This window comes from Typopeltis vanoorti, chromosome 18, assembly GCF_054136105.1.
Source record: "Typopeltis vanoorti isolate ZY-2024b chromosome 18, IOZ_Tvanoo_1.0, whole genome shotgun sequence".
NCBI lineage: Eukaryota > Metazoa > Arthropoda > Arachnida > Uropygi > Thelyphonidae > Typopeltis > Typopeltis vanoorti.
The window spans coordinates 74,982,553-74,998,111 of record NC_143566.1 but is presented as its reverse complement, the minus strand read 5'-3'; the positions used below and the strand labels follow the sequence as shown (position 1 = coordinate 74,998,111).

At 35.7% G+C, this 15,559-nt stretch overlaps 1 long non-coding RNA gene across 1 annotated transcript in view; it reads left to right on the top strand.

Moving 5' to 3' along the window:
- Positions 1 to 213: 213 nt before the first annotated feature.
- The window catches only part of LOC150096812 (uncharacterized), a 48,886-nt gene continuing 33,540 nt past the window's right edge, over positions 214 to 15,559 (top strand). Inside the window, exon 1 of the long non-coding RNA XR_016549850.1 lies at positions 214 to 340. This is a non-coding gene — a long non-coding RNA (uncharacterized LOC150096812). The remainder of the gene's footprint in view (positions 341 to 15,559) is intronic.

The following is a 15,559-nucleotide window of genomic DNA, read 5'->3' as shown; positions in this document are numbered from 1 at the left end:
ATAAAAATTAAATACGTTTCTTTTAAGATAAAAAAAATCTACTCAGTCTTAAAACATTTTAAATTTGTTTTCATTATTTCATCCTCCCCTCAACAAAACCTACGGCCCCCAAGGGGGGCCGCCGCCATCAGTTTGGGAAGCGCTAGCTCATTTAGCATTACCCAGGGTGCACCACGTGGAGGCGAGCTAGGAATACACCCCATGATATTGAAAGAAAAAGGAAGCAAAGGAACTGTGTATGCGAAAGCTAGGTAAAGCAGAAAACGTAAGTGTGGATGGTTACTGCAAATCTAATATCTAATACATTCTAAGGACAAGAAATCAAGGAAAAGGCAATAATGTAAGTGAAAAATAAATAAATAAATGCCGGCAACAGGTGATTAATAACAAGGCATAGTTGCGTTGTCTTGATTTAGTTATTGATTTCACCTCGAACAGTTCTTTCACAAGCTATCAAATGTTCATTTATCTTAAGAGTGATATTTTGTAAAATAAATTAGAATTTATTTTACAAATAAATTCTATAGTGCTTATTTATAGTTAGTGCTTATTTATATTTATATTAATAATTATAGTGCTTCATCGCGGCTATTCTGATAATTAATTGATTAAAATAATTATCAGAATAGCCGCGATGAAGCACTATAATTATTGTTACAAACTACAGCTACTGTTTAACGCTTAATATTTGGGGCAGAATTCCTCCACTGTAACGTTATCATTAAATAGACACTAAACTATAAAGAATCGGTGCACATGACTTGCATTAACAACATGATCTCGTGCCAGGAATACTAGTTCATCTCGATTTACCTGTTTAGAACAATCACTTCAGAAAACAGGAAATAGTGATTTTACTGAGCTTCAAAGTTTAATCATTAAGTTCATACCTTCCATTAATAATGCTTGTATGTTTATGAATTTCCAATGAAAGAATTAGCCTGTACATCAAATAAGAAGTTTCTATTAAAGCAAGGAGACAAGAAATATATATATATTTATCTAATATATCAAAAGCAAGGAGATAAGAAATACATCTAATATTTTTATTGATATATTCTGCCATTAAAATCCGACGAACATATGACTGAATTACTTAATAATACCGTAAATACTGACTACTGGCATGATTCATTTGCAATTAAAACGAACCTTAACATTATCTGTTGATCCCAGTTTAATTCTTTAGTTCTTCTCCCATAGTTCTAAATGAACCGTTGGGTCATTCATGGCTGGTGGTTAATACTCTTTGCTAGCCTCCTCCAGTCGTCTCGGTCTCTTGTTCTTGATGTCAGTTGAGAAAGGGAGGAATTTGTCCATTTTTTGATGTTATCAGTACATTTTAATCGAGGTCGGCCCCTAACCCTTGATCCTGGAACGATTCCTTCTAGGGTTTGCTTTGGAATGCCATTAGCCCTCTCCACATGTCCGAACCATTTCATCTGTCTTCTTCTGATGACTGTCAGAATATTTTCCCTTTTTCTCCCATCTATTGAATCAATCAGTTTTCGGACATTTTCATTGGTTTCGTGAGCGGTATAGGGAATTCTCAAAAGTCTTCTGTAAGTTTTCATTTTGAAAGACAGGAGTCTCCTCTCATCTTCCTTCAATAAAGTCCAGGCCTCACAACCATACAAAAGGACAGAATTCACCAAGGTGTCAATTAGTCTTAGTCTGCTTGTGATTGCTCTTCTGTTATCTCCCCACAATGGTTTTAACTTCTGTAGGGCCATGGTTGCCTTAGCAATTCGGTATTTAATGTCGGTTTTTGAACGACCATCTTGACTCAACGTGCTTCCTAGATAAGTTGAACTTCTTTACATTCTTAATTTGCTTATTGCCAATTTGTATCTTTAAGAATTCAATGTCTGATTTTGCGGTTATCATTGTTTTTGTTTTTTGTAGGTTTATGTTTAATCCATATTTTTTTAATGTTCCGAAAACACGGTTGGTTATCTCTTGTAATTCTTCTTCACTTTCTGCCAGAAGATCAATATCGTCAGCGAAACGTAAGTTATTTATTCTTTGTCTGCCAACTACTGTTCCAGTGTCATATTCATAAAGAGCTTCATCTATGACATATTCCAGAAAAAAACAATTAAAAAGAAGAGGGGACAAGATGCATCCCTGTCTTACCCCCTCCCCGTTCTGCCTGGAACGGTTCACTGCTGTAATTTTTAATTTCAATTCTCATATCAGATGAGGAATAAAGAAATTTAATAATCCTAATGATTTTGTTGTCATTACCATAATGTTCTAAAATTTTCCATAATGCCTCGTGCCATATTGAGTCAAAAACTTTTTGAAGATCTAAGAAGTTGTGACAGATTATTTTGTTATGTTCTATGTATTTTTCGCCTAGTATGTGTATTGTAAAAATATGGTCGATTGTACTTCCGGAAACCTGCTTGTTCATCTGATAGTCTGCTTTCTATTTTCTTTTCGATTCTTGAAATTTAGTATTGACAATAGTATTTTTAACAGAATTTTGCTTGGATGACTAATAAGGGTTATTGTTCTATACTTTGCTACATTTATTGCTGTTTCCCTTTTCAGGGATAGGTACAAGGACAGAAGTCCGCCAATCAGAAGGCCAAGTCTCTGTGTTCCATACGTCCTGGAATAAATTTAGCAAGGTGTCTATAATGATGTCACCTCCTTCGTGTATCAGTTCCACTGTGACACCATCACTTCCCGGTGATTTTCCAATTTTTAAGGAGCTAACTGCTGCAATAACTTCTTCTTTTAATATCGAGTAATCTCCTTCCTCCGAACCTCCTGGCAAAATTCCGTCCAAAATATCATTGGTCAGTTGAGGATCCTTTTGAAAAAGCTTTAGTTACTGAATCAATATCTTCCATAGTCTTTCTAATTTAATTATCATGACTTGATAATTTTAAGAGATCCAAAATATCAAATTTATTACAATTTATTCAAAAGAATAAAATGCATACTGAAAAACCAAAACTATTGTAATTGGATGCCTACTATTTTATGAAATGCAACTAAAAAAGTTCCAATTTGACGTCACGTAATCGTTTATCTTTCTGTTGGCTGTATGCCAAGAGTGAAATAATCCACGGAGCATGCGTCAATCCTTTGCTTATTATTTATGTCAAAGTTTCGACAAGTTGGGCGCATGCTCACTGAAGTTTATATAAGAAAAATTAAATTGCTCTCCCAGCGCCACATCTTTGCTGGAGTGCCGCAGGGATCTCTACTGGCTCCATTGCTGTTCTCTATATACATGTCAGACATCCCACACAATCCGATGACTTCCATTTTGGCCCTGTATGCAGACGATACAACAATACTAACCAGATCTCTCAAACCCCATTTCATTACCAGAAAGCTTCAAGAAAACATTCTAAAGGTGGAGGGTTGGTTCTCTAAGTGGAGATTGGAAGTCAACCCCCAGAAAAGCTCAGCCGTTCTTTTCTCAAAAAGGCCAATGTCTCCTGTAGGAGATGTGTTACTATTCAATACTAAAATTCCCTGGCAGACAAATTACCTGGGTGTGATTCTCGACAAAAAGCTATCTTTCAATCAGCACACTAAGTCTGCGTGCACAAAGGCATCTAAAGCCATAGCTCAGATCTATCCGCTAATTAATAGAAATAGCAAGCTCAGCAACAGAATCAAATTGCAACTATACCTGATGACAATTCGTCCAATAATCACCTATGCCTCTCCGGCCTGGAGCCACACCTCTAATGCTAACATTATCAAAATACAGCGAGTGCAGAACAAGTGCTCGAGAATGATTCTGAACGCCCCGTGGTATATTAGAAACAATCAACTCCAGAGAGACACAAATATTCCCTATATTTTCTCTTTTCTGCAATCCTTAGCATCCAAGTTTTTCCTAAAGACGTCCACACATCCCAACGATTTGGTTCAGCAAGCTGCAGCATTTGATCCAACGGACATATTCAAATATAGAAGACCAAAAGCTATATTAGCCTCCTTTAGTGATGCATAATCTCCATGCCCTTTCAGGGTGAGCAATCTGCTCATAAATTTTACCTTCACTGTAACCACAACAGATAGCGGGGAATATGAAAAGCATCTTGCTTCACCCCTAAAGTCATAAATGTCAATTGTCAATTGCAAGTGAAGACTGTTCGGGAAATCAGTAATTAACACATTTAAAAAATTTTAATAAATCGTATGGAATAGTTTTCAAGGCACTGTATAAATTCGATCAATGAAGTAAAATTTTCTCCTTTTGCATGGTTACTGGTTATTATTTTCAGAAACTTTGCCTATCATATTATACATCATATGAGATATTACTAGAATTTTAATAGATGGGACACTAGAGAAATATAATATCTGTTTAACATATTATTTTTGAAATTATTTAAATTAAGGGGATATTTAATCTCACATTATTTCAAAGCCAAATAAGAAAACTGTAGGATAGAAATCAAAGTTTCATTCCGAATATAGCAAACTATAAAAGTTCGGCCAGTCCAAGTGTGAGCAAACACCTGGGTGGTACAATACCGGGCAACGCGTTGTAAATGTTAATTTATCTGTGCACTCACCTTTACAGCGAGTTGCCCGGTATTGTCGGTATTGTACCACCCAGGTGTTTGCTCACGCTTGGACTCGCCGAACTTTTATAGTTTGCTATATTCGGCATGAAACTCTTTGATTTCTATCCTAGAGTTTTCTTATTCGGCTTTGAAATAATGTAATTTAAATAATTTTTACATCGCTGAAGTGAAGCCTTTTGGCTCTTTATTTCATTAATATTATTTTTGATATTTTATACATTAAACATGGACGTCCAAATTACATTATCACCTTTTTTTCATAAGCTCCCCTCTCTCTCTTTTTAAAGTTTCGTTATTAATAAACCTTAGATATCTGATACCCACGTACCAGGAATTGTTCAAGAATGAAAAAAAAAAGCTTCTTCTAGTTTAATGAGTTTGTCTGCACAATGGATAACAATTATTCAACGCATGATAAAATATTAATCAATGTATTCTGATTTCAAGTTTGGTTAATTTATATTAAAAATCACTCAGTGTGTATGCAAGAGCGTTCACACGCGATAGAAAGAGAGAGAGACAGAGATGTTTTTACATCGTTTATATTGTCCAATTACAAATGATTAAACTGTAGCCATTTTTAAATTCCAAGTTTAAGTTACTACGAAATCATACAATATTTTCTTGTCTTTTCAAATCAAGTTTTGTATTTACTTACTTGGCACGAATTTTCAGAGAACCTCAACCGCCCAAATGTTATTTTAATACCAGAATAGTGTGTGCTAATTTATTGCAAAAATATTCTGTTTAGCAATCTAGTGTATAGTTTGCCAACCAATATATATTTCTGCCAGTCTGGTTGGCTCGGGTAGTAATGTATCCGTTCTTCAACAACAGGTTGCTGTTGTTAGAGGACGGATAATAATAATAATAGCTTTTTACCAAGATACTACTGTGCAATTTGTTTGGTGGTTTTGCTGTGTGTGTGTGCATGCGTGTATGGGAGAGGTGGAAGTGATATTATTATTATGTGACACCTCCAGGGAGTCCAAAGACTCATTGAAGGAGAGTGTACCAAAAGCATCGAACCAATCCCCTTCCAACTACTAACTGCGCTCAAACTTGCTTAAATTTTTGCTGAGCCATTAGTAGCAGAGGCTCTACCAATTGGCCAACATATTATCAAACGAAGTTGCTATAATAATTATAATTATTACTATTATTATTCACATAGAAATTCACCTAAGTTCCGTTCGCTGATGCTGATGATACCTAGGGATCCCAGATACATTGGAAAAATATACGGGACACTTACGACTGAGGGGAAAGTTTAGTATGCGCAGCCTTCACATATGCCAGTCTTACAAAATGATTCTAACTTTCCAAGTATGTGCGTGGTAAGGTTTACTATGCACACACACTATATTAAGTATAAGTAAACAAATAGTAAATCCAATTGTTAAGGCTGCATATTTTCATTAATCCACTTTAAGTTGTCTTCAAGTAGTTTTTTGCTTACTATTATAGATACAAAATAATATTCTTATTAATCAGTCAGTCTTGCAATACTTTTCTGAAGAAAGAATGCGTCCCGTTTCATTCTTCAGAATGAAATGGGACGATCCCATATTTTACGACGTCTGGGATCCCTAATGATACTGTGCTATGTGTTAGGCTTTCGAGTTGTCAGATTGCTTCGGGTCAGCCATTGGATTGAATATTGTTAGGAAGGCAAAATAATAAACACTACTGGAGGCTTGAAAGAAAAAAAAAATTCTAAGATGGTCATCACTCGTAAATTTGACAACAGTAACATTCTGATAAACAGGAGTTAAAATTTTTATTTCAAGAGACTAGGAAAGGTTCGAAAAACGTCGCTGTCGTCCTTCACAATTCCAGGACCATTAGAAAAATGAAGTAATTTATAAATACTAATTTACTATTTAAAAATATACTACTAATTTACTATTACAAAATACTATTAGTAATTAACTAATAACTTATTACTAATTAACTATTAGTAATAAATAAATAATAGTAATTAACTAATAATATTTTGTATCTGTGAATTGTGTGTGTCCTGTTGGATGATTTGCCTGTATGTGGGATGAAAAACCTGAGTTTTTGGGAGGAAAAAAACTACCTCTTGTTACCTCTGTATGAGATTGACTAATTCACTTTCAACTGAAAAAGCCCATATAAAGATTCCTCTCATCCTTATATATATATAGGATATATATATTCTAAATAAATATATATATATATATATATATATAATAGGGGGATCCGCTCCCCCTTGTATTTATATACCAGGTGGCAGGGCCCTTCCTACTTCCTTCCCCTCCTCCTACTATTTTGGCTACATTGTTTTCACATGTGGAAGAGGTGAGAAAGAGGTTAGTTCTCTCTTTCTGTGCACATGATTTAGCAGTGTTTTAAGACCATTTATCTCTTCAGCTAATAATCAGTGAGTTCAGAATGCTGGAAACTTACTAGTTGTTAATGATTTAGTAGTCTCATTTGTCCTTGCTTTTCATAATTAATTTATGAAACACAGCATTAATTCAAGTATGTACAATTCTTTTGATCAAAAATTTCATTCTTTTAATTTGTTGATATAGTAATTTGATGAGTAAAACAAAGAATATTTTTACACTGCATTACACTGTAGAGCAAGTAAAAGGAAGATAAACCTAATGGGAAATTTTAATATTGTGGATTGGAAAGAAGAGATGTTGTATAGTAACAAGGAGAGTGAATTTGTTGAGTTTCTGCAGGATAACTCTCTAAAGCAGCATGTGATGGAAGCAACATGAGGTTCATCTGTGTTATATTTGGTGTTATCCTCACAGGATACGGTTGTGAATGAGGTATCAGCACTGCCACCTGTTGGCAAAAGTGATCATGAGGTATTGGTTTGGAAGGTAGTCAACCAGGAAAAAGTTATCAAGGTCTATATGTGAAACTATAATGTGGGTGATTATGAGAAGCTCTGTAGTCAGCTAGCATCAATATACTGGGTTGATGAATTGTGTAATACAGATGCTGAGAGTGCATGATAATTGATAAGGCAGTATCTGACATGAGCAATGCATGACATGAGTATGCTTGTATAAATCTCACCTGGAACACTCAGTAGGGAAATTCCTCTGTAATTCTCAGTCAGTTTTATATCCTTTTTTTTTTTTTTTACAGATGGATACTATGAGAGCTTTACTCCAGTCATCTGGAGTAAAGCCTTCAGAATTATGCAATGCAACCACTATAAAACTTTATACCTCCATACAAAAGGATTATCGGAAGAAGCAAGTAGCGAAGAGTGAGAGAGTGAAAATCATTACTCTTACCAAGATATGATGGTACTTACCTAAGAAGAAGAAGGGCTAGGATAGTAAATGATTCAATGTGCAGCCAATGTGAGAGAATCATTGCAAGTTTTTGGATGTGTGGAGTGAGTTTCAAGGAAGAACAGATTTATGTAAGAGAGACAGCATACATTTAAATGCGTCTTAAATGAGTCTGGAGAAATTATTTATTCACATGAAATATAATATGGAGATTCAGGAAAACTAGATCATGATGGGAGTAATAGTGAGAATCGACACGTAAAAGCAACTAAGTTATGCAACTGTGTGAATGATATGAATGTGCATAATTATGAGTCATTATGGTGAAAGGATGATATATGCTTGTCCAGTTCAGACTTATTAAGTATGTTCAAGGATATCTACACAAGTGAGGCATTAGGTATGAATAGAGATCTGCAAGTCGTTCAACTAAGTCACTGAGATTGCAAAGGTGAGTATACAAAAATCTTCTTCTCTTCCATCCTCAAGACAGGTTGAGTCCCTTCTTCCACTGTTCTGTCCAGAGCAAGCTCTTTCATATGCCAACAGCTTTGAAAGCCCAATGCAGTTCTAAGGATTTTGTGTCATGTTAATCTTGGTTTTTCCTTAAGTCTTATACTCTCCATAGTGCCCTCAAATACCAGGAAGGAAGTCTGTCCAGTTCCCTTCAAACAGTATCATCAAACCAATGGAGAGTTAATGCTTTTTAACTATATTAAGAACTGTTGAGTTAGGGATATTCAAATCTTTCAGCAATTGTCATTAACTTTATGTTCTGTCCAATGAGTTCTGTTTATTTTCCTTAAGCATTTTATTTCAAATGCCAATGCAAATATTGTACTGGCATATAATTTTATTTTTAGAGTTGTAGGAAATTTGTTGTTTTTCCAAATTTTTTTCATCATTGACCATGCTACGGAGAGTCCGTGTTTTATTGTTGCTGTGTCATTTAAATTTGAAATTAAGTATGCTTCTCTTATTATGTTTGAATGCAGATGCTAATTGTGTTCCCTCCCTACACAAAGAGGTAGAGTTTATTGGCTTCATTGTGGCCTCAGATTGTAGTCATTAGCTTTGTCACCATATTTTTTTGAGGAATGTGAAAAAGAGTTAGTTATGCCTTAGATGTGAATATTTAATAAAAAGTCATAGTGCGAGAGTCCCTAAGAAGTAGAAAGAGTATGGTTTAAATCGTGGAAATGTAAACATTAATGGTGTTAGGCTCAATGGACAAGATTTGAAAAGTAGTGAAAACTTCAAATATCTGAGAAATATATAATTTTTAGTGATGGATTTTTTTTTTTTTTTTTTTTCACTGTGGCAGTCTTTCTATGTCTTCCGAGCTTTTGATTTGCATCGGCTTTGAAGTTTGTGACTTCCTCAAGAATATCTTGGCATCTCTGATCCACAAAAATTGATATTTTTTTTTCTGTTTTTGCTTTTCTTGTTTGGTACAACAGATTTCTGGTTGAATGGTGTTAAATATTCTGATAGGAAGATTGGTGTATTGTCTTGCAATGCGTTTGGCAATTGTTTTTTTTCTGTCTGCTGGCTTTTATGAGATTGTCTCTTGTGGACTTGCTTGTAAGACAAACTATGCCTAGTGAAGGTCGTGGCAAGCCTTGTTTTTTGCTCTTCCTAGGAATTCGATTTATGGTCTGAATGTCGTTAAGCTGTAGCGGGGAGGGTTATCAATTGCATTGCCTAATTTTAAAACTACGTCTCTGAGGTTTTCTGTAAGTGCAGTTTCAGGAAGACCGTATATGACAAGATCAAGATCTTCTTTACATTGTTGCTGATTTAAACGTTCGTATTGTAGTTTTAGAGAATTAAGTTCTTGACGGAGTTCGAATGTCTCTTTCATCAAATTGTGTTGCCTCTCAGTTGGTGCGTTAATGCTGATTTTAATGTCTTTTACCGTTTGCAACACTTTTATCACTGCTAAATTACGTTTAACCAAATCTTCATAATCGCTAGATTTTTTTGTTATTTGTTCGTTCTGTTTGTCAAAGAGTTCTTGCACAAGATCTACTCAGCTGGCTTTTATTGTCTCTAGACCGTTTTCTATTAATATATTTAAGGAGTTCAAATTATAGGACTCACCTGTATTTTTTTGTCTGTTCAGTTCGTCATCTGATTTGCCTCCGGTATAATCAGCTGCGTCGTAGGTGCTTTAGATGCGCTTCTTTGTTCTCCCTGCAGAGTAGGCACTTCCATTCCTCGCGTGATGCATTGGATTTACGTTGCAAGGTTGTTTCTGAAAGGCCGGCATATGTCAAGTGCAGAATCCTACTACATTTCCTACAGGTTATATGATTTCCGTCGGACGATAAATCCTTTAGGCATTTGATGCACTTCATGACTTAGCTTTCTTCCCTTGAGCAACTGTAGTATTATATGTAAAGATGGCGACGTCCTTTGTTTTCTTCTTAGCCGATTTCGGTGAATTTTATATCACTATCTTCGACGTGACAAGTAGAATTACTTGGGAACACTTTCAAATTAAAAACTATAGTTAGAACCACTTTAAAACTATAAAACACGGGAGCATAGATATCATCGTACGCCCGTTCTTATGGCTACACAGCGCCCTCTGTCATAATAATAATAATTATTACTCAGACATAAATAGTTCGGAAAAATTATTTATTTTTAATCAGGTTATTAAAAATACAGTACTCTCTTTTAAGGAATCTTTCTTAAATTATAATATAATATTTAAGATATTGACGGATTATTTTTTTGAATAGAATTGTAATATTAATGCGTATTTTAATTTGACTTTCTTCAATGAATATAAATTTTATATAACACTTTGTATATTATGTTATAAAACATAAATCGAAGTCAACTCGGGAAAATAAAATCCAAGTTAATAAGATCCTTGAGCTTGATGTTTGCTGCAAAGGGTTTTTATTTGAGGTACTAATTTAGTCATTTTCAATCTCAAATCTCCATGGTTTGTGATATCCAGACGATTTCTTTTTTTCAGTAGCAAGTCATTTACAGCACTAAAGCCACATTCAACTAAATATGACGACGGGAAGGGCAACAGTATTTTTTTTTTTTGCAAAACTAGTTGAATTTCGGTATTTCGTTTCTGTCTCATCAGAAAGCCATGCCATTGTTAGTTTTATGTTAAATAAATTTCTAATAGACTCATCGTTTTGCTTTTCTGAGAGTTCTCTTGATGCTGTATTTATGTTGACTGCTGTACTAGTGATGTCATTTTTTTTCTCGGAAAGTCAGGGTTGCAACATCGACAATTTATCACTGACAATGTTTTTTTGAGTATATCGGTGATGAGGTGACGAATGCAACGCCATTTTCTATTTCCCCCCCCCCCCCCAAAAAAAAAAAATTCAAAAATTTCCCTCGGTGGGGAGGTACGCCCCACGTTAAGAAACACTGGTCTATATAAATACAGCCGTACTTGAAAAATTATCAAAGGAGACAGTTGTTTAGCATTGTATTGTGCTACCATCTGATGCATTTCTGTTACATAACACTTTTTTTTATGTGCTTTCTTCGTTAAAATGCATTTTATTAAATCATCACCTGCCTTGTCTTTGCTCAGTTTTTTTTTTTATTAAGATATATTTTTTTAAGTAGAAAATCAAAGCTTTATATATTTATTTATTTTTTTCGGGAAATCAAAGATATATTTTATATTTCGAAAATTGGTTTAATGCTGTACACATCTGAACCTCTTCCTTCATCTTTATATGGGCTTTTCAACTGAAAGTGACTTAGTCGGCTTCATGTAGAGGATTTTTCTTCCAGAAACCAGAGGTTTTCATTCATCAAAACAGGCCAACCAGCTAGTACAGTAAGAAGGGTATGAAGCGCCTGTGGCAAGCATCTAACTTGCGCCCCCCCAACCCAAAAATGACAAAAATTTAAATGTAACAAGTATTGCCGAAATTTAAAAATACAATATAAAATAGCTGACTTTTATATCTATTTATTTATTTTTATTTTTTACGTTTTGCACCCCAAATCTAGTTGCGCCCCAAACCTAGTTGTGCCCGTGGCGGGCGCTTCTTTCGCCACGCCCTCGTTACGGCACTGTAACCAGCAATAGGATTACCAAACATAAGATACTAACCACATAGCCTCAGTTGCTTCGGCCGTAACAGAAAACCAACAACAACAACAACGTCTATACGGTGTGTTGAAAGAAGATATTGATATGTATATTGCTATTCTCACATGACATCCCTGCCCAAGGTACCTCCAGATGGAATTCTGAAGATGCCTTTTCAGCCAAGAAACGTGATCGACCAAAGAACACATCAAGAGGGTGCAGACATCTCGACAGTCCAATGGATATATAGGTAATAGATAAAGGTAATATATCTTCTTACACCGACACTTCATTCGAAGCTTGAGTTCCGTTTTCAAGATATTCGCCTCACTTGTTAATTTTAATAGACTTTTTATTATTATTATTATTATTATTATTATTATTATAAAAACCTCCATGGAGTTAAAGACTCATCGTGGGAGGTCCACTGTTATACACACAGTTTATCATACTGTGCCTTAAATATATTCACTGTCTCTGCACACACCACACTCTCGGGCAAAGCATTCCAATCACACACCACTCTCCATGCAAAAAACCTGCTCCTCACTCCCTTGCTCACACCCTCCTTATACAGCTTCCAGGAATGACCTCTTGTTCTCCTGCTATCCTCACCCATTCTGTGCAAAACCTCCCCGACGTTAATCTCGTAATAACCACTTAACAGCTTATATGTCTCAATCATACCCCCCCTCCTCCTTCTATCCACCAATTTCTGCAAATTGCATTTTGTCAATCTGTCTTCATACTCTACATTCCAGAGACCAGCATTCCTTAGTCAATCGCCTCTGAACTTTTTCCAACGCAATTTCATCGTTTTGAAAACCAGGTGACCAGATCTGTGCACAGTAATCCATATGTGGCCTGATCAAAGCCTTATACAAAGGAACCATAGCATCCTTACTTCTACAAGTCAATGTCCTCCGCATCATTCCCATTATCCGCTGTGTTGTCTTCACTATTTTAGCAACATGTCCCCGAAATTTTAGGGTCTTGTCTACAATCATTCCCAGATCCCTCATTTCCTCTACCTCTTCCAAGATATTCGCACCGATTGTGTACTTTACATCCCATCTCTGCTTCCCAAATTTCAAAACCTTACACTTTGAAACATTGAATTGACATCCCCACTTATTTACCCATTCAGACAGTGTATTCAAGTCCTCTTGCAAAGCTACAATATCCATACTACTCCTGATAGCTCTCCCCAACTTTGCATCATCTGCAAACAACTGCACATCACCATTCAGACCTCCCCAGATATCATTTACATACAAATTAAACAGCAATGACCCAAAACAGACCCTTGAGGTACACCACTAGTAACTTTCCTCTTCTGGGATATCGCTCCTCCATAGACAACTCGCTGATACCTATCAGACAACCAATCTCCAATTCAGTGAACCAATCTACTGTTCAGTGAACCAATCTACTGTTCAGCCCCATCCGTTCCAATTTAATTATCAGCTTGTCATGTGGCAATTTATCAAACGCCTTTGCAAAATCAAAATATACCACTGTATATGCAATACCCTTATCCAACGCATTTGTCACTTTATTATAAAAAGTAAGCAGGTTGCTAAAGCACGATTTTCCTTTAGTAAATCCATGCTGGCCACTAAAGAGTATTTTTCTGTTGTCAACCCAATTCTGAACTTTATTCCTAACTATCTTCTCTAATACCTTGACCACAACTCCAGACACAGACTGGTCTATAATTCAAAGCCTTACTCTTATCACCTACCTTATGAATTGGAACAATTTTACCCTCTTTCCACTCTTTTGGAACTTGACCCAGTGAGAGACTCATGTTCAAAAGATATACAAAAGCTGTTGTTAACTCTCTGGCACATTCCCTCAAGACACGTGGTGAAATAGCATCAAGTCCCACAGCCTTATTTACATCAAGTCTATTCAATTCCTCATATACCTCCTGTTCACTTACTAACAGTTCCACCTCTTCCTCTCCCACTGCTTTCAAGTTCTGCATGATGTCACATTCACAAAAATGAAATACCTTTAGAAATTGCTCACTAAATATCTCAACTATATCCTCCGCAGCGGTTATCATTCCTCCGTTTTCAGCAATCAATCCCATTCTACCATGATATCATTGGGAATAATTTTTGTGGTTTACTGAGGCTACAAAAACAGTAAGTTTATGAAGAAATTGCCCTAGTGTTTCAGAGCTTTAGACAAAAAAAAAAAAAAAGTGTGTCTAATGTCATTTAGAAATGATTTTTTTTCCTAAAATTATTTATGTACAACTTTTACCTTTTTTTTTATTATTTGTTGTTTCTGCCATTTAGTATTAATAAAAAGAGTTGCAAATTTGTCATTTTATATGATTGAAAATCTCTCTCTTTTTTTTTATTTTTTATTACTTTATATATATATATATATATATATATATAGGAAATGTAAAAAAACATTAAAAAAAGGCTTGCTAAAGGTGTGGAATTTACAATTAAGACAGGACACATGTGGAATTACCGGGCTGGTAAGTATGACAAGCTTAGGAGTTTGATTGGTTCAATCCCATGGCATGTACAACTGCAAGGACTAGAAGTTGATAGTACATGGGAGGCAGTTAAGAAGTGTTTGCATGACTGTATACCTAGAGTCCGAATAAATCATAATAAATCAAGTAGGGGTTAAATGGATTAATAACACTATTAAGCTTGAGCTGCAAAAAAAGAAACAACTATGGAGGGATTTTAAGGAGAAAGGTGACTGGCATTCACATGAACGGTATAAAGTGCAGGCCACAAGGGTAGCGAGTGTGGTAAGAAAAGCAAAAAAGGATTACGAAAGAACATTGGCCATGCAGGCTAAAGAGAATCCTAAACAGTTTTTTAGATATGTAGCAAGTAAAAGGAAAAATGTACATGGCAGAATGATTTTAAAGAATGCCGATGGTAGGGAGGTAACTGAATCAGTTGATATAGTTGAGTTACTGAGTGAGCACTTTGCAAGAATATATCATCCAGGTGGTGACATTGCAGAAATGAATGAACCAGTAGATTATACGGGTATTATGGTGAATGAAGTGGAGGTGAGTAGTCTATTGCATAACCTCAATGTCAATACATCTGTGGGATTGGATGGTATATACCAGCTCGTGTCGTACGAGAAGCGGCTAAAGAATTGTCAGTACCCATGACCATTTTGTTTAATTTGAGTCTCGGGTCTGGGTTAGTCCCGAGGGGGTGGAAAGAGGGAAAAATAATTCCACTGCATAAAGGTGGTTCCAAGACTGCTGTTGTAAATTACCGACCAAATAGCATTTCAGGAATCGTTGTCAAGGTCTTAGAGAAATTAGTCAAGAAAATAATACAGGATTGGATAGATGAAAATGGGATATTGTATGGGGGACAACATGGTTTTGTGAAGGGTAGATCATGCCTCAGTAACTTGCTCACGTTTTATGACACAGTGACGGCTGAACTGGATAAGGGTAATGGGTTTACAGTGATTCTACTGGACCTTGCCAAGGCCTTTGACAGGAGACCACATGGAACCCTAATCAGTAAACTGGAGCAGATGCGGATGGATATAGGGTTGGTGAGATGGATAGGAGGGTGGTTGATGGAGAGATACCAGAGAGTGGTTTATTCAGGAGT